Raw genomic sequence first — 14,678 nt, 5'->3', positions numbered from 1 at the left:
CTCCTTCCAAAAGTGATTTGGTTAATTGATGCACCAATCATCTGGAGGCTGTCTTGTTAGTGGCTCAGGAGAGAGAAGAAAGAGGAGAGAGTGGGTGGTTTGTCTATATAATCAATCATTGGTTGTTGTAGGCTCTAGGGTGGGCATAGAAGCTCCTGAGCAGCAGGTCTAATCCTTTGTTAATCTGTTGTTTCTCCTGATTTACAGATGAAAACGAGAGGAGTTATGTGGCTGCGATAGTTGGACCTTATGTCTTCGCCATCGTCATCCTTGTCCTCATCCTTGTTGGTCTCCTTGCTAGTGTTGTGTATGTCTGTGCGCAGTGCATAATGCAACGTGAGTGATCTTTGCTGATTTTCTATTCTAACTGTTGTTTTATGTTTCATCAACTCGTGGGATGGGATGACCTGATATGAATATACACAACTAGGCTGAAACTGTAAAGTAGAGTTGAGTTTGTTCAGTAAGCAGAAAACATCTGGTCACTTCATACCCAATCTGACGTCGTACATGGTATGAAGAGAACCTCAGTCAGCGATTTTCAAACACATCCTCTTATTTTTGGTCTGTATGTAGAGCGCCCGCCCAGTGCCGTCAGTCCAGAATGTCAAAGTCAAACACAAAATAAAAACGTCCTAACATAGTGTTGAAGTAAGTCACAAGCTTCAGCAGCTACAGCACAATATTATCACTCTGGTGGTTTGACGTTGCTGAAATACCCTTCTTATTTCATTTGAGTCATGTCATTTGGTTTATTTAGACAAACTTTAAGCATCCTTTGATCCTATATCACGCAGGTCAAGATCCAGATCCGCCCAACCAATCACCAATCGAACTTCATCCCCAAGACGGAGCTGAAGCTGAAGGTGAGCAGTTACTTGTGTTGATGGCAGCGACCTAGTCTCACCAGAACAATGCATGAAGCGGATGATTACAAATGCCAGCAGAGATCATCCATCCATCCATTTTCGTCCGCTTATCCGGGGCTGGGTCGCGGGGGCAGCTGTCTGAGCAGGGACACCCAGACTTCCCTCTCCCCGGACACTTCCTCCAGCTCTTCCGGGAGGATCCCAAGGCGTTCCCAGGCCAGCTGAGTGACATACGCAGACCAGCGTGTCCTGGGTCTTCCTCTGGGTCTCCTCCCGGCGGGACATGCCAGGAACACCTCCCGAGGGAGGCGTCCCGGGGGCATCCGAAACAGATGCCCGAGCCACCTCAGCTGGCTCCTCTCGATGTGGAGGAGCTGCGGCTCTACTCCGAGCTCCTCCCGGGTGACAGAGCTCTTCACCCTATCTCTAAGGGAGCGCCCTGCCACCCTGCGGAGGAAACTCCTCCACTTGAGGCAGGAACTCTCCCCCAACCTAAAGGGAGCAAGCCACCTTTTTCCGGTCGAGAACCATGGCCTCGGATTTGGAGGTGCTGATTCTCGTCCCAGCCGCTTCACACTCGGCTGCAAACCGCCCCAGGACATGCTGGAGGTCCTGGCTCGAAGGAGCCAACAAGACCACATCATCCGCGAAAAGCAGAGATGAGATCCAGTGGCTCCCGAACCAGATCCCCTCCGGCCCGTGGCTGCGCCTAGAAATTCTGGCCATTAAAAATAATGAACAGAACCGGTGACAAAGGGCAGCCCTGACGGAGTCCAACATGCACTGGGAACAGGTCTGACTTACTGCCGGCAATGCGAACCAAGCTCCTGCTCCGGTCGTACCAGGACCGTACAGCCCTTAACAGAGGGCCTCCGACCCCGTACTCCCGGAGCACCTCCCACAGAATGCCACGAGGGACACGGTCGAATGCTTTCTCCAAGTCCATAAAACACATGTGGACTGGTTGGGCAAACTCCCATGAACCCTCGAGCACCCTGCGGAGGGTATAAAGCTGGTCCAGTGTTCCACGGCCAGGACGAAAACCGCATTGTTCCTCCTGGATCCGAGGTTCAACTATCGGCCGAATTCTCCTCTCCAGTACCCTGGAATAGACTTTCCCAGGGAGGCTGAGGAGCGTGATAAATAGGGGGACCACCACCCCGGTCTGCACGCGATGCTGCGGGGACGTGTCAGCCAAGACAGCCCCACAACATCCAGAGACTTGAGGTACTTAGGGCGGATCTCATCCACCCCCGGTGCTTTGCCACTGAGGAGCTTCCGGACTACCTCAGTGACTTCGGCTTGGGTGATGGATGGGTCAACCTCTGAGTCCCCAGCCTCTGCTTCCTCTATGGAAGGCGTGTCAGTGGGATTGAGGAGATCCTCAAAGTTTTCCTTCCACTGCCCGACGATGTCCCCAGTTGAGGTCAACAGCTCCCCACCTCCACTGTAAACGGTGTTGGTGGAGGTCTGCTTCCCCCTCCTGAGGTGCCGGATGGTTTGCCAGAATTTCTTCGAGGCCGACCAGTAGTCCTCCTCCATGGCCTCCCCGAACTCTTCCCAGACCCGAGTTTTTGCTTCTGCAACTGCCCGTGCTGCCACACGCTTGGCCTGCCGGTACCCGTCAGCTGCCTCAGGAGTCCCCCGGGCCAGCCAGGCTCGGCAGGACTCCTTCTTCAGCTTGACAGCAACCCTTACTTCCGGGGTCCTACACCGGGTTCGGGGATTGCCGCCGCGACAGGCACCGCAGACCTTACGGCCACAGCTCCGGACAGACGCGTCAACAATGGAAGTGGAGAACATGGTCCATTCGGACTCAATGTCCCCAGCCTCCCTCGGGATTTGGTCAAAGCTCTCCCGGAGGTGGGAGACAAAGATCTCCCTGGCAGAGGGTTCCGCCAGACGTTCCCAGCAGACCCTCACGATACGTTTGGGTCTGCCAGGTCTGTCCAGCTTCCTCCCCCGCCAACGGATCCAACTCACCACCAGGTGGAGATCAGTTGACAGCTCAGCCCCTCTCTTCACCCGAGTGTTCAAGACATACGGCCGGAGGTCAGATGACACGACCACAAAGTCGATCATTGACCTCCGGCCTAGGGTGTCCTGGTGCCACGTGCACATATGGACACCCTTATGCTTGAACATGGTGTTTGTTATGGACAAACTGTGACTAGCACAGAAGTCCAGTAACAAAACACCACTCGGGTTCAGATCGGGGAGGCCGTTCCTCCCAATCACACCCCTCCAGGTAACACTGTTGCTGCCCACGTGGGCGTTGAAGTCCCCCAGTAGAACGACGGAGTCCCCGGTTGGAGCACTCTCCAGTACCCCTCCCAGGGACTCCAAGAAGGCCGGGTACTCTGCACCGCTGTTCGGCCCATAAGCCAAGACAACGGTGAGAGTCCTATCGCTGACCCGAAGGCGCAGGGAAGCGACCCTCTCGTTCACTGGGGAAAACTCCAACACATGGCAGCTGAGCTGAGGGGCTATAAGCAAGCCCACACCAGCTCGCCGCCTCTCACCACGGGCAACTCCAGAGTAGAAGAGAGTCCAGCCTCTCTCAAGGAGTTGGGTTCCAGAGCCCAGACTGTGCGTGGAGGTGAGCCCGACTATTTCTAGCCGGTACCGCTCAACCTCTCGCACCAGCTCAGGCTCTTTCCCCCCCAGCGAGGTGACATTCCATGTCCCCATGGCTAGAGTCACCATCCGGGGATTGGGTCGCCGGGGCCCCCGCCCACTACTGCCACCCATATCCCATTGCACCGGCCCCTTCTGAACCCTCCCGCGAGTGGTGAGCCCACGGGAGGGCGGGCCCAATCCTAATAACTAATTATTATCAAACAATCATAAGAATCTGAACCAGAAAAAAGAAGCTTTCACTCACAACCTGACTACCACAGTCAGTCCGGTTTGATTTGTATTGTTGCACTACCTATCAATGAAAGGCATCACATTGGACATTGGCGCTGACTGAATTTTGTAAATGGCCACACGGCGGCACTGTTGTTAACATGCTGTCGTACGTCACGCTCATGTGTCATGTTTCATCTGGTTAAAGCAGCAGAACTGCAGAAACATCATGTTGTGATCTGCACCCCTGGACGTAGACTCTTTGATTTGCTTACACACTTGGTCACGTTCACCAGGCCACGCCTCCAAAGGACTGATGACCAATTACAGACGAACAGGAAGTGATTACAAAGACAGATGGATACGATTTGTCTGGACAGTGTGCAGTTAGAAGACGCCACAGTAGATAGAGAACTGGATTTAGTTAATTACTCTGTAGATCAACATTAACCACTGGCAATATTCCTACAGCCATTTGTTTATTTAATTTTAATGAAATCAATAATCTCTCATCAATTATACCTCTGCCATGAAGATGCAGACACAGCAGAACCTGCCCAAGACCCAGTTCAGGAGGAGGGTGAGCTGCATTTAGTTGATAACAGCGAGCTAGTTTGGAAAGGCCAACTGAGATCATTTAAGATAATAACTCATAATACTAATAATACTAATAATATCAGTTCATGTCTCTCTTTCTCTTTCTAACCTCTCAGCAGCTGATGCACCTGATGAAACTGCTTCACTGACTGGGACTCCAGTTGGTATTCGCCATCGCACAAAGTCAAGCGAGGGCGCTGCTGCTTCTCCAGAGAAAGAAAATCTGTTGAAGTGAAATGAAGACAGCGTCTCTGATTGAGTCTGAAGTGTTTATGACAACCTGGATCAGAACTGAGTCAGGGAGGGAAAAACTGAAGAACTACTGCACATAGACTAAAATGATCCATGAAGACTTGATCTGACAAACTCAGGTCCATTAAACTGTGGTCCATTAGCTGTTAGTCAAACTCTGGTGCTGAATAAACAACAAAGCAAACAGACCAACAACCGTATGTCAGGATATTTCTGAGTGTTTCTTCTCTGGTGTCACACAGAGCTGCCAGCTGCACTGTGGCTCTGGAGAAGATGATCTTTTCTTAAATATGGCAACTTTTATCAATCACATAAAGAATCTCACGTCTCACAGGACTGAACGAAGGTCCGTTTATTTCCACACAAACAGAATCCACATTATCGCCACAATGAAGGCTCAACTTTGTTTGTTCACACTGAACCAAGCAGCTCCATCTGAAAGGCACTCAACTGTGTCCAGTTTATTTACAGCCTGTCGGCCAAGCAGAACCACAAGTGGTGTGACGGTACACATCATGATGTTGACATCCGTGTGTTTCCCAGTGTCATCTGTTAATCTGATCACGAACCTGCTGACTGTTTATAATCATATCCACCAAACATCCTGGAAGCTGTCAAAGTTACGTTTTTACATAATTACATCGTCACGATCAGTGAACTGAACGCTGTCTACCTCTATCACTCACAGGGAGGGAGGATGTTTTCTGGGGGAAAGTTTCGGGCCGACAGTCACTATGATTCTTTTCAATACAAGTTAAAAGTCGGTAGGACAGACAGGATGACAGACAGGATGACAGACAAGATGACAACTCTTTTCTTCAATGTTACCAAAGACACTTCCAGTTACCTCAGTACTGTTGTTTGGTCCTGTTACGTTGCTTTGTGGGTTGGAACATTTCTCTTTTATTTAATGAGTGAAGGAATTATTTATCCGTCAGACTGAACACCATCAGATTGACAGACTGCGGTCCACACAGACGCCAAACCGTCCTCCCTTATTATTATCAGGACATGATTCCCACCTGGAAAGCACTGTGTGAACGGGTCTGTGGTCTGTCGATTTATTATGTTGTCTATTTTCTTTTTTAGCTTTGAGTGTCCAGTGAGTGTTTCTGTATCATGTGTGTGTCTGAATGTTGGGGTTTGTGTTGAAGTGTTGGGATTTTTTTAAAAATTAAACAATGGTACTTGAAAAAGTATTTGATTTACTGTGTTTTCTTGTATTTCACGAAAAAACTAAGTACAGAAATGGTCAGAAGAAGTTGTGCGTGAACCAGAATTGAGCATAAAAACAGAATAATTAAGAATAAACCAAATGCTTCCACTCAAATGGAGAGAAGGGAAAGTGTTACCTGTGTGATCTGAGTTGAAGTCCAATATATGATTCTCACAGAGTCATATACTGCACAGTGACAAATCCTCTATTTACATGTGCAAGAAGGCAGAGAGAGCATGGTCAGGTGAAAATCAAACTTCAGCCTGGTTTCACACCATTTGGTCTGCAGATAAACCAGCTGACTGATATTTCTTTGGGAGCAGTAAAGTTCTGACAAGTTTAGAAAGTGTCAGGCTGGGGAAAAAAGGGGAAAACTATGGAGATATAGGAATTGGACCCAAATGCAGATAATCAGAGGACAAGAGGCAGCAATGAGGGGAACGAAAGGCGAGCTTTAAAACTAAAGCTGAAGTACGAAAACCAAAAGGAGCAAGACCAAAAACGAGACAAAAGCAAAGTAGCAACCAAGAGAGCTAAACAAAGTGCAAACAAAAGGACAAAGTACAAAATCAAAAATGCGGATTGCAAAACTCAAAATCCAACACATACCATGAGACAAGAAAGTAGGCAAGGCAGGAACATGAACATACACAGACATGGACAGGTGCATGAACAGACACTGGCAGAGACAACGAACGGACAAGGAGTGCAGGGAATTCACAGACTAAATACACAGACTAATGACCAGACAAGGAACAGGTGAGGAGAGAGGAGCCCAGGGGAGGTAACGAGAGAGAGGAGCATGGAGGACAAAACACTGACAGACAGAGGGAGACAGACTGCAACTAGGAAAATACACAGGAGAACTGTGAAAAAAACAAAAAAAAAAATCACCAGTGCATCTTTATTCAGCATTTGAATGCACCATTTCATCAAGGCACTGATTGTGTGTTTGAACACAACAGAAACAAACTGTAGTCTGTTGCAGTTGATGGTGTTTGCACTAAAAACAATTGTTATTTTTTCCTCTTCACATTTAAAGCCTCATGCAGCAGTTCTGTAACACACTGTTGGTGATGAACACTTCACCTGACTTTATATCATCAGGAGGAGGAGAGGAGGACTGGAGTGATTTTTTGGGGGAACTAATGTCGCCTTCTATATTGTAAACTGTTTAAATTGGCATGACTGTGTTACTGACTTCCAGTAAACACAAAGTCCAGTCCTGCCTGTTTACAGTCGCTGCAGATAATGAAGGAGTGGCTCCTCCTTCAGACGGCACACTTGCATATTTGAGCTGCCGGCTTTCTGTTCACAGCGTCACAGGTGAAGGCGTGCGGTGGAGGAACAGCTGAGCTGTGAGACGATTTGATCTGGTAGGTGCTCTTTAATTTACAAACAGTCACATTTATTGGGATGGAGGGAAACAGGAAACACTGATGATACGATCGAGACTTTTGTAATATTATCTAATACTTCCTCATGATGTTTTTCTATATTTGCATTTCACATGTTTTAAAAGAACACAGTCACACCCGCTCACCCTGCTGTGACTCTCTGATCATGACAACACAGCTGCTGTATCACATTCTTTATCTTTGTTTTTCAGTCCAGTCATGTCCTCCACCATCCTGCTGATCGTCCTTCTGTCTGGTGAGGAAAATGTTTCTTTTTAATAATTCATTCTTCGACTGAACAATTCAGGTACAATTGGTTTATCAAGTTTGAAGTATGTAGGAACGTATACACCTCTGGAATGATTGTCCTCAGTGTTTCAAACAAACGTGACAATCAGACGAGTCATAATTTGTTTGGCTGTAAACTGGATGTGTGCTCTTTGATTTGATTCTGCAGGGCAGCAGGGTGTCATCATTCTTTGAGTGATTATATTATTTAATCTCTTTTCTCTATATTGGGCCTCGGAGGCTGCTCGTCCTCTTCTGATCAAATGAAAGAAACTTTGAAAGAGCTTTGCTTTTCTTGTGGTTAAAAACTGTCATGCATCCAAGTTTTATATGTGACCACAGATTCACTTCTCATTATGAAGTCGCTCAGTGTGTTATGCAAGATATAATAATATCTAATAAAAGCAGTCGGTGAGCTGAAATGTACAAAGTTCATTTTATATCTATCAGCAGTGAAAAAGAACTTCACTTGGGGGAGAGTAACTTATTTAAACATTGACAATTGGCTTCAGATAAGAATATAACTGAGGTAAATGTGGTGAATTTAATGTGATCCACACACCAGCAGCAGGATTAATAATGTCAACAGTGTTTATTTAGAGGAAGAAACAAATGAGTCTGTGAACCACGGGGCTGGTTTGTTAAGAAAATGTACAGTCAGATTCACCAGACACACCCGTTGTTGTGGCAGAGGGAGATTTTGTGTAACATGAACAGAGCCAGGTGAGCTAACATCTCATTGTTCAGTTCCACAAAGAGCGACGGGTGAGGATCAATACAGAGATATTGATACATATGATCCCAGACATCTCTGTTCCTAAGATATAGTAACAGATCGATATCTAAGATCAGTGAGGTAGTGTTGGTGTGTGCAGACACTCAGCTGACAGAAACTACTCGTACTTCCTCCTGTCATACTGTAGTCGTATGCAAACTGCAGCTGTATGAATACGTAAGGCGCCTCGGGCAGAACATTATTGAATACAGGCATTATGAACTGATAGACAATGAGGCTATTTTTTACTTTTACTGCACTCTCAGTGATGCCTCAGGCCTCAGGTTGCATGTTATCTGATTGTAAAACGAGCACTCTCAGTCAATTAACATATTTAATACTGATTATTTTTTCCTAAAAAATCATATTGTTCACTCCCCCTAACCATATTAGTCACTATCAGCAAGTCCTTGGTCTCCTCTCCGTCAACATAAAACCCACTGCAAGAAACCCAGGTGTACTCTTTGACTCAGAGCTGATTTTCATCCCTCATGTCAATAAACTGGTCCAGTCCTGCTTCTATCAACTATGCTCCGTTTCTAGAATAAAACACACGCTTTGTTCACCTTCCACATGTTGGTGTGAACAAAGTCTGCAGTTGATCTGAATCTGAATGTTTGTACGTCAGGCTCAGAGTTTCTGTACAGGGACGCACCTTCTCCTCGTGAAGTTACTTTATTGTTTTTTTACTTTTCTCTTCATGTTACTGGTCTTTTGGGACTTATTATTTCTCTTTCACTGACAAATATGTTTTCTTTTTTAGCACACATTACAGGTCTGAGCTCAAAGCAGCTTCTTAAAGCCACTGTTGGAGGATCCGTCCTGATCAACTGTTCTCTCCCAGGATATCCACTGACGTTTTACTGGCAGGAGGGCAAAGAACATTTCTTTGAGTGGGACAATGGGAACATAACAAAAGACCCATCTAAATACAAGAACAGAACTCAATTCTTCGATGATGAGTTCAGTTCTGGAAATATTGCCTTCAGACTTGACAACATTTCTGTTGAAGATGATCAGAAAACATTCTTTGCCTACGTTAAACTTGATAAGCAGAAACCGTCTGAACGACGGTGTGAGTCCACGCTGCAGGTTTCAGGTAATTTCAGAAGCTTCTTTACACCAAACCTCAATAAATCTCTCCTCATATCAAAGTGCTGTAAATATCTCAGTTGTTCTTTCTGTCACACTCACAGCTCCCTACCAGGATCTGGTCCTGACGGTTAACAACACAGCCAACAGTGCAACCTGCTCAGCACGAGGAGGATACCCTGCAGCTCAGGTATCATGGAAGGGTCTGAACAGATCCAGTGATGAACAGCAGGACCTGCAGGATGCTGAGACGTCCCTGCAGCAGGATCCAACAGAGAAAACCTTCTCCTTCACAAGCTCTGTCAACGTTACAGGATTTAAGTCTGTAACCTGCATCGTCTACAACCCTCACTCCTACGAGTCCATTAACAAAACCGTGGAGTTCGACACTGCTGCTGGTGAGAGATCATTCAGATCATTTCATGTGGCCTGGAAGCATCTTCAGGGATGATTATTTAATTACAGTTAAAACACGAGGAACTGGTATAAATTAATTAAACCCGGTTTGATTTGACATTTGACAAATTAGTGTAATCTGTTTTTATTCCTGGAAGTTAACATAAAGTTAGGAAAGGCTTAGAAAGGTTATAAGCAGTCAGAAGCTCTGCAAGTGTTTCTGGATAACGTCCCTGGAGCTGATTGTGATCGTTCAGACAATTCTTGTAAACCACGACATGTTTCAGCAACGTCCCAGAAGCATCTCTGAATACATGCCGAGTTTATTTCTGACAGAAGCAAAACTGCAGCGGTGTCAAGCTGCACGGAGCAGATCGAGCCAGACAGGAAGTCAGATACAGAACGATGTAGTGCATCAGGTTAATCTTCCAAAATAAAACACCCAGTGCTGACTAGGGCTCTACGGCAGAATACAGTCAGAAATATCAACAACAAACACACTTAAAACAGACGAATAACAAAACAGTTTAACTGTGTACCTACTCAAGAACAGCAGAAGCACAAAAATTAAGAAGAATTGATGAAATGAACACAATCTGAGCCAGTCGAACACATGAAACGCTCCGTGAAGTTGTGTAACAGAGACATTCCCAGTCTCATATAATCTTACATGGTCCAAGTTCAGATTTATTAACACCACTGAAGATGAATATGTAACACATGAGGAAAACATCCATCCATTTTATGACCTTGAAACACCTGCCTGAGGGTAACAGGAGCATTAAACTCATTATAGTTCTTTTAAAGTTCAGATAAAACAGTCGAAAACAGGTCCTGGGGTGGAAAAACACATACGAAGAGCATAAAACTAAATAAACTGATATCTGTCTCTTCAGATCCACTGAACCCAACATCATCTGTCTCTACTTCTCCCCCAAAGGAAGGTGAGTAGTATTTTGTTAAACTATGTAGTTCTGGATTTGATTTGGCTACATGATGCACCAATCATCTGGAGGCTGGTTGTTAGTGGCTCAGGAGAGAGGAGAAAGAGGAGAGAGTGGGTGGTTTGTCTGTATAATCAATCATTGGCTGTTGTAGGCTCTAGGGTGGGCATAGAAGCTCCTGTGCAGCAGGTCTAATCCTTTGTTAATCTGTTGTTTCTCCTGATTTATAGAAGAGGGGAGTCATGTGGCTGTGATAGTACCTGTTGTCCTCGTCATCCTTGTCATTGTTGGTGCTGTGCTGTTCTGTCGGTGGTACAGAAGTCAACGTGAGTGATCTTTGCTTATTTTCTATTCTAAGTGTTGTTTTATGTTTCATCAACTCGTGGGACGGGATGAACTCAAGCACCAAACAGAAACCGTCTGACCTGATATGAATAAACACAACGAGGCTGAAACTGTAAAGTAGAGCTGAGTTTGTTCAGTCAGCAGAAAACATCTGGTCACTTCATACCCAATCTGACGTCGTACATGGTATGAAGAGAACTTCAGTCAGCGATTTTCAAACACATCCTCTTATTTCTGGTCTGTATGTAGAGCGCCCGCCCAGTGCCGTCAGTCCAGAACGTCAAAGTCAAAATAAAGCTTTGTTAAAAACATCCTGACATCGTGTTGAAGTCATTCACAAGCTACAGCAGCTACAGCACAATGTTATCACTCTGGTGGTTTGACTTTGCTGAAACGCACTTATTTAATTTCATTTCAGTCATGTCGTTTAGTTTATTTAGACAAACTTTAATCAAAACTTTGATCAAAAATCAGTTCTAACCTCATCATGCTGATTCAGCAGCAGGGAACCATAAAACCTTGGTTTGATTTAGCAGAAATACACTCTTCAGATAATTTTAACATTAATCTTCTCTACCCACGATGGAGCTCAAGCTGAAGGTGAGCAGTTTCTTGTGTTGATGGCAGCGACCGAGTCTCACCAGAACAATCCATGAAGCTGATGATTAAAAATGCCAGCAGAGATTATTCAACCCTAATAACTAATTATTATCAAAGAATCTGAAGAATCAGAACCAGAAAATAGAAGCTTTCACTCACAGCCTGACTACCACAGTCAGTCTGGTTTGATTTGTATTGTTGCACTACCTATCAATGAAAGGCATCACATTGGACATTGGCGCTGACTGAATTTTGTAAATGGCCACACGGCGGCACTGTTGTTAACATGCTGTCGTACGTCACGCTCATGTGTCATGTTTCATCTGGTTAAAGCAGCAGAACTGCAGAAACATCATGTCGTGATCTGCACCCCTGGACGTAGACTCTTTGATTTGTTTACACACTCAGTCACGTTCACCAGGCCACGCCTCCAAAGGTCTGATTGTCCAATTACAGACGAACAGGAAGTGATTACAAAGACAGATGGATACGATTTGTCTGGACAGTGTGCAGTTAGAAGACGCCACAGTAGATAGAGAACTGGATTTAGTTCATTACTCCATAGAACAACATTAACCACTGGCAACATTCCTACAGCCATTTGTTTATTTAATTTTAATAATCTCTCATCAATTATACCTCTGCCATGAAGAAGAAGACGCAGCAGAACCTGCCCAAGACCCAGTTCAGGAGGAGGGTGAGCTGCATTTAGTTGATAGCAGCAGCTAGTTTGGAAATACCAACAGAGATCATTCAAAGATAATAACTCATAAAAACAACAATAATAATATCAGTTCATGTCTCTCTTTCTCTTTCTAACCTCTCAGCAGCTGATGCACCTGGTGAAACTGTTTCACTGACTGGGACTGGAGCTGCTTATCACTGTCACACAAAGTCGAACGAGGACGCTGCTGCTTCTCCAGAGAAAGAAAATCTGTTGAAGTGAAATGAAGACAGCGCCTCAGATTGAGTCAGAAGTGTTTATGAGAACCTGGATCAGAACTGAGTCAGGGAGGCAACAACCTGAAGAACTACTGCACATAGACTAAAATGATCCTTGAAGACTTGATCAGACAAACTCAGGTCCATTAAACTGTGGTCCATTAGCTGTTAGTCAAACTCTGGTGCTGAATAAACAACCCGACAAAGCAAACGGACCAACAACAGTATGTTGGGATAGTTCTGAGTGTTTCTTCTCTGGTGTCACAAACAGCTGCCAGCTGGACTGTGGTTCTGGAGAAGATGATTTTTTCTTAAATATGGCAACTTTTATCAATCACATGAAGAATCTCCCGTCTCACAGGACTGAACAAAGGTCCGTTTATTTCCACACAGACTCGACATTATCGCCACAATGAAGGCTCACATCTATTATACCATGGTCTGGGGGAATACTCGATTCTGATTGGCTGCAGGGTGTCCATTAACCCCTGATATATGGACACCTACTAAGTAGTTCCAGTCAAATTGTCTGTTCATCGTTATAAATTAATGCACTAGCTGGCGTATCAAATCTGAATATGTTATTTCCAGCACTGAGTTCAGTCCGTCAGTCCTTCAGTGTCTTATCCTCTGAACACCACAGGATGGAGACTGTAACATACAAGCTGCAGAAAGTTCACTTCCCCTCTAAACTTACTGATACGTGAATAATCTCACATCCCGTTCTCTGTTCAGCTCTCTACTTCAGGCTGCGGCCACAGTAACGTTACACACGGCTGATCATTTGTTCGTAAAATCTTGCTGTTGATTTGGGGACAATGACATGACTGGTTAGCTAGCTAATCGTGTTAGCTAGCATACTGTCAAATTATATTTACTGTTTGTCAACCATGCGCAATGTTACTGACTTTGAATCTTGCTAGCATAGTGTTAGCTTTCTGGCTCATCGCTGAGCGAACTAGAATATCTCCCGTTGCCAAGTCGTATCTATGGTCCGTCCTATTTACTGGAGGAGTGAACAACGTCTCCGTTGCATAAGAATCTTACGGTAGAGTAATGACTGTTCCAGGTATTAGTCAAACCCTCAGGCGTTACCAGGGAAACAGTTATGGCTTGTGAAAAACTTTATATTTTGATTGTAAAACACATGAAAATGTAAATTAATGGTCCGAATTTCTTTTCTTTGTCAAGTGACCATGGTATAAGCGGGATAATGCCCTTCAAGGTGTCCATAATACAGGAGTTAATGGACTTCGCGGAGGCAACCGTTCTTAGGCCTCCGCATCGTCCATTTACTCCTGTTTATGGACACCTGGAAGGGCATTATCCCTTACTTAGTTCACACTGAACCAAGCAGCTCCATCTGAAAGGCACTAAACTGGGTCCAGTTTATATATACAGCCTGTCGGCCAAACAGAACCGAAAGTGGTGTGACGGTACACATCATGACGTTGACATCCGTGTGTTTCCCAGTGTCACCTGTTAATCTGAACATGTACCTGCTGACTGTTTATAATCATATGGATGTTCTGATGTGTTGTGATTGAGATCCAGACCCACCAAACATCCTGGAAGGTGTCAAAGTTACGTTTTTTGCTCTAAGTTACATAATTACATCGTCACCATCAGTAAACAGGACGCTGTCTACCTCTATCACTCACAGGGAGGGAGGAGGTTTTCTGGGGGAAAGTTTTGGGCCGACCGTCGCTGTGATTCTTTTCAATACAAGTTAAAAGTTGGTAGGACAGACAGGATGACAGACAGGATGGCAGACAGGATGACAACTCTTTTCTTCAATGTTACCAAAGACACTTCCAGTTACCTCAGTACTGTAGTTTGGTCCTGTTACGTTGCTTTGTGGGTTGGAACATTTCTCTTTTATTTGATGAGTGAAGGAATTATTTATCCGTCAGACTGAACACCATCAGACCAACACACTGTGGTCCACACTGACGCCAAACTGTCCTCCCTTATTATTATCAGGACATGATTCCCACCTGGAAAGTGCTGTGTGAACGGGTCTGTGGTCTGTCGATTTATTATGTTGTCTATTTATTTATTTTTTTAGCTTTGAGTGTCCATTGAGTGATTCTGTATCATCTGTGTGTCTGAATG

The 14,678-nt window shown here is 45.1% G+C and overlaps 1 long non-coding RNA gene across 1 annotated transcript; it reads left to right on the top strand.

The window, feature by feature from the left end:
• The first annotated feature begins 213 nt into the window (after positions 1-213).
• On the top strand, positions 214-4,835 carry LOC115588031 (uncharacterized). The gene is made up of 3 exons (XR_003985266.1): positions 214-336; positions 798-866; positions 4,433-4,835. It is a non-coding gene; the product is annotated as an uncharacterized LOC115588031 (long non-coding RNA).
• The last annotated feature ends 9,843 nt before the right edge of the window (positions 4,836-14,678 follow it).

Source organism: Sparus aurata, chromosome 9 (assembly GCF_900880675.1).
Source record: "Sparus aurata chromosome 9, fSpaAur1.1, whole genome shotgun sequence".
Classification (NCBI taxonomy): Eukaryota; Metazoa; Chordata; class Actinopteri; order Spariformes; family Sparidae; genus Sparus; species Sparus aurata.
This window is presented reverse-complemented; position numbering and strand designations above follow the sequence as displayed.